Source organism: Chiroxiphia lanceolata, chromosome 4, assembly GCF_009829145.1.
Source record: "Chiroxiphia lanceolata isolate bChiLan1 chromosome 4, bChiLan1.pri, whole genome shotgun sequence".
Classification (NCBI taxonomy): Eukaryota; Metazoa; Chordata; class Aves; order Passeriformes; family Pipridae; genus Chiroxiphia; species Chiroxiphia lanceolata.
The window spans coordinates 64843344-64849372 of record NC_045640.1 but is presented as its reverse complement, the minus strand read 5'-3'; positions in this window follow the sequence as shown (position 1 = coordinate 64849372).

Sequence of the window (6029 nt, the reverse complement as noted above, 5' to 3'; positions counted from 1 at the left end):
GGAGGCCTGGCTGTGAGTGCACTCTGCAGGTTTGTGAAACTGCATCTCCCACATCCCAAGAAAGTACTGTAACCTTGTAGGCAGCAGCTAGATGGAGACCATCTCTGTGATGACTATGACAACCTTCATTCCACTGTTTTTTATTACAGACATTCTTTAACATTTTTTTGAAGTTAAAATTATTAGCTTTGACATTTCCAAAAGATTGTGTCGCTTCATTTCTGCCAAAACTACTCAGAAGAATAAATTCCCAGAAAAAAAAAATCTCAATTTTCCTAGAATAGGATTTCTCAACTAATAGCAAATTTACTGACATATTTTCCCACTCCTTGTTGTCATCTCTTAACACAGATGAAAACCCAGTCCCTGAGCTTTGCTAAAGGCTTTTCTCTCCATTCAGGGAGGCACCTTTAACTTTTAAATATATGCAGCAGAAAATTATACTTAATTGTATTAATTCATCCACCTATGCTCTTCCAGCATAGCCTTGTGTCCATCTGCTCTGCCTCAGCTCCTGCCCCCTGTCCTGGAGCTGCTTCAGATGATGCAGTGCTCTCTCCCTGTGGTCAGGAGTGTAGATTAGAGTGGGAGGTGAACTACACTCTCCCCTCCCCATTTTGCATTCTTTTGTCTCCACTGCAAAGCACACAAACAAAACCACACGTGGAGGAATCACTGAAGGAAAGCGGGGTAGAAGGTCCCTGGGCAGAAGTCAGGTATTTGGGAAGAGAGGTGAAGGTGTTTTAGTACCTTCGACACCATATCTTACAGTCAGACTGAAGCTGACAGGTAAGATCTGGTTTGAGGGAAAAGGGAAAAAAGCACAACCTTCATCCAAATCTTACTGATCCTTGGCCATCCAGCAAAATAAAACAGCACCTTGTCAGGGGGTGGGGTGTTGATATATTTGTATGCCTGGTGTCAGAAAAGACTAACATGGTATCATTCATCCCTACTTCATCAGGCATAGTAATTAAAAAAAAAGAAAAAAAAAGAAAAAAAACTTTTTTCCAAAAGTAAAAAGACAAGAGGCTCTAAATTTCTTTCTAAATTTTCCAAAGTCCTGAAAGCACAGCAAAAGACTATGCAAAATCCCACCAAAAACCAAAAGCCAAAACCCAAAAAAATCCCAACAACAAAAAAAAAATCAACAAAAGCCCCACCCAAAAAACCCCCAACCAAAGTGGGAAAGAGGACTTTCCAAGTTGACATGAAGATGTTCACGAACACGAAAAATCATAACAGTCCATGCAGAGCCTGAATATGAAGACCTTAAATCGAAAGCAACCAGTGGCATAAAGGAGCTCATGACAGGGGTTACTAATGTGCTAAACACCAACATATGGTCAAGTACCCAATAAAGCAAAAAACCCTCCCTGAGCCAGTACCAAACTGTAGAGACAACTAATTATTAACATGCTTATGAAGTTAGTAAAGAATGGCTTAATTACAGATTTTTGTCAAATCTCTTGGGCGACATGTCTTTCAATTTTGTTGCTCGGTTGTGCAGTCATAATTTTAATTAATATTCTTTGGATGGCTCCTTGTTAAACAAGAAATTGAAACACCACAAGTAAGAGCAACTCTGAGTGATGCTATTAGCTGTGCAGCAATTATCCTAATAGGCATTGCTGCACATGTATCAACACTGTAAATCTTCCCAAAGTTTGGGAAATGAAAGGAATTAAATAGATGCTGTTTGTAGTCGCATCATCAGGTGTATGGCAGGCACTTGGATTCGGGAAGGCAGGAGAGGGATGAGAGCCTGGTTTGCATTCAGATCTTAGGGGGTTTTGTTGTTGTTTTTCTTAAAGTTTAGTTTGAAATGCAAAAGCAAAATACTACACAAGTGAGATTAGATCCTGCCAGTTTTTCTGGCCCCTCTCAAGACTGATGTTGAGCTGGACTATCCCATCAAGAGTAAATACAATTAGGCCTATTTTTCAAAGCCATCACTCCTCTGTCACCATCATTTTTCTTCCAGTCTCAGATGAATGGTGCTGCAGGCAACAGGTGATGTATACATCACACACTCAGAGTCAGCAGTCAAAGCAGCATCAAAATCATGCTCTGTCTTCTAAAAACAATGACCCCACACCCCAAAATCCTCTGCCCATCAGCAAAGGTCATTGTCATCAGCTTTGTGAGAACTGACAACACATTGATTTTTCACTGTTAAAAAAAAAAGACCTCCACAAAAAAAAAAAAAATCAACACATGCAAACTATATTCTAATTTCAGTAGATTCCTTAATGCAATGGAAAAAACATTTTAAAGTTTACCACATGTAAGTAAAGTAAGTTTACCACACATAAGTGGTAAACATAAACATGTAAGTGGTAAACATTTCATCCACGTGCTCTTTAAATTTTGAGTCCTGTGATGATGACATTGAGGTTCTTCAAATTACGGTGTAAGCAACCTAGTCAAATGTTTTATACAAAAGAAACAGTGGCAATTTGGTAACAGCAACATGGCATGCACAGACTGTCATAGCGTGTCACACTGTGCTTGTGTCCAGTTCAAAACAAGGCCTTTGAATACAATTTACTCATGCAAAAAAATGACCCTATACACAGTCGACTGCTAAGCCCATTACAGAAAACCTCAAAGAATGAAGATTCTGTAACAAGCAGCACTGTCACAAAAAAAATAAAACCAGAATTAAAAAAAAATTGTTTTCAGGTTTTATTTGCATGCTGCTATGATCGAAAAGGTTCAACCAAAGGGCAAAAATACATTTTTTTTAATATGTAAAATACGTATTTATATAAGAAGAAATAATGCACAAACACTTTATTACACACAAAAATCCTTCCCTCTTCAAAACTCCAGGTTCTCCTCCCTCTCAACGACCTGGTTCTGCCCTGGCCATGTTTCCTTTCACCCCCGAAGTTCACTCCACACCTTAGGGCACAGCAACCAGAGGGAGGCAGTGCAAGGAAAGGTTCCCTTGGGAAGGTCCCTTCCTCCATCTATTGGCACTGCAGTTAAGCCACCCGACTTCCTCCTGCTCCTGTCATTCTTAGAGCAGAAAAGAATTTTAAGAAGTTGGATGTAAACCGGAACTTCACTGAAGGATAGGGATGAATCTGAAAAAGAGTTTTCTTAAGCAAGACTAATACTTTGACTTTTCTGTTTTAACTGTGTCTGCAATTTATCACTTAAATTAAGAGTTCTAGTGGGATTCTACTTTATCAATCTACCTCTACACCCAAATTTCATACACCGAAGAGTCTGTAGTAGTGTCTTAATCTCATTTTCAGGTTTTTCTTGCCTTTCTTATGCTGCTTTGTTTCTTCTCAGCTGTGACCTGGGCCAATTCTCCCTGTAGTGTTTAGATACTTAAATACTCATGGAAAGATTTCGAAAAACACTTCGACACTTAACTCACATTGACAAATGTCTACTTTCCTGAAACTATATTATCAGAATAAATAGGACATACAGGGGCTTCCAATACAGTTTTTACTGCAGAAATGGTGGGCTCTATGTGTGCTGTAGACTGTGCTTGCTTTGTGCCACATGTATTTCCTGAGCCCTTGGCATTAGGCATGAATAGCTTTTTGTATCAGCCCCCAGTCACTGCTTTTGGGTTCCTAGTTTGTATACATCGTCTGAATTCCTTTCTGCATTAGTGATTCTTCTGAATAATAACAGATTTGCTATGTTAAAAAAAACCCACTTCTGCTCACTCACAAAAAACAGAGCAGCTATTATAAAATTAATTGTTTCTCAAACCTGCTTTAATTAAGCAGAGTATTTGGGGAGAAAAATCACATCAGAAAGACACAGGAAATCAGACTTCACCAAAAAATTAAGTGTCTTGGGAAAAATATAACAGCATTTATTCAAATCATTATGATGCAGGGGAGACAAAAACTATGACCCCAGCCAGCTGAACTGACGGTGTTCCTGAGGGATGCTCTCTGAAGAAAACAAAGAAGGTCTGTGCAGCTGTGGTTCACCTGAAGACAGTCAGACCTATAAATAGAAGATACTAAATAAAGATATACAGTTCAAATCAAGTTTTTTTGATTTGGTTTTTTTTGTTTGTTTGTTTGTTTGTTTTTGTGTTTGTTTGGTTTCTTAGGGCTCTCTGAGTGTTTATTTTGTGGGGTTTTTTTGTTGTTGGTTTTCTTGTTTTTAAAGCAAAGTATCATCCCATTTACAGAATAGTTACTGCTTGTTTAATTTGAAGTTTCCACCCTTTGACACAATGCACCCACTAAAAGAAAACCTCAAGAACTATCCACTGGAAATTTATCCTTAAACTTTTATGCAAGTACACCTTGACAAAAAAAGGTTGAAACTACTGATGAATCTATGTGTCCAGTCACTACAAAGTGCATTATCACAAAAACTAAGGCTGGAATAAGCTTGCATAAAACCATCCCACAGTTCAAGATCAGACCTGCACCCATTCAGCTTCTTCCCAAAGTCTGAGGGGACCATATTCCAGGCAGCTTGGATGGCTGGCTAGAGAAAGGGTGTGAGCCAGCATTTTCTGCTCCTTGATCCCATAGTTTAAAAGATGGCCCCCCTCCTGGTACACCAAATGCAAGGATACTCTACAAAAAATATAGACCACAGATACCATTACAAAAAAATGAGGGTGAACAATAAAATTCACCATGAGATGCAGCACAGCTGTAAAAGGTAGTACCAAGTGTACTTGCATCCCAATCCTAAAGTTCATCGTGTTCTTTTTACGCAAGCGAAACAAACCCACCACCCGCCAATCCTCTCCAAAACTAAATTTTTGCTTCAACTCTTGATCTGGTGTTTAAGCACACCACTTCTTCAGAGCTTGTTGGTGCTTTTCTGGCACTGGCCACAGGATTTCTGTCCTTACTTCTAAGCTGAGCACTGGAATTGGGGGTAGCTCCACTCCACGGTGTATGAGGGGAAGGGGGCTCACTGCAAGGCAGATCAGAGGCTAAATCCTGGTCCTGGTTGGCTCTTTTAATTTTTTCTTGCTTTTAAAAAAGTTCAAGGGCCAAGTCTCTTCCATGGTCCCTCATATTGAGCTGTGAGTGGGTAGAGCTAATGGTAAAAATGTCTTCAGGATCAACACTTCTTTCATTTATGAAGGAGAATAGTTAAAACGCAGAGTATTTTTAAAGTTTTGTTCCTAAACTTATATCTACATACCTGAGTAGAAATTAAATTATTTTGAAAAAGTTCTTGGAACATTCACTTACTCAAGGAAGGTACACTGGTGCCTTGAATATTAAATTCTGCTCCTCAAAAGACCATGCAGTGGATTTGTGTGTCCGGGGAATTTGAACCCTGTTGCACTTAAAGCCTTTTTAAAATGCTGCTCTATGCCTAACTGGAGACTAGGGAGCCTAAATCTAAACACCATTTGTTTCCAACATTTTGGTCTCAACTACAATTAATTTTTAAAATGTAACTAAATATGCACACCATGATTTCTAGGTATTACTACGAAGACAACCTCAGCAGAGGGTTGAATCACCATTTTGATGCAATTAACTCCAGACTCAAACTGAAGTACTCTAGTAGGCCAGTCTGAGGCACCTCCAAAACCCCTAGGCCTGCATCCTTCACCCCTAACAGGCAAGGAAAAAAAACCCTAAACCTTTCAGTTAAATCTGCATAGTTTACAAGTGTGTAAATCCACAGCACAACTGCACAGAAACAAGCAGTGCTTCCTTCCTCTAAAGTTTATTCCCTGAAAAGAGCATAAAAATATGAAAGCTTATGTATTTTAAGCTTATGTATGTTAGGAATTAAGGAAAAATAAGCCATAATTATACCTTGCTCCTGTTCTGGCCTTCTGATTAAGGAAAAGCAGTACAGGTAACTTTCATATGCCCAGTTGTATTTGCTCACATTCAGCATCAATGATCAGCTTTCCAGATACCAACAGATTTTCTGTAAACAGGGGTTTAGAATAGAAATCTATACTTCACCTGTAAGTGTTAGTCCTTGGAATTTTAGTGGCACTAAAAAAAAAAATCCTCTAGCACTTTATATAGCTAGTTACTAGCTAGTTACAGCTA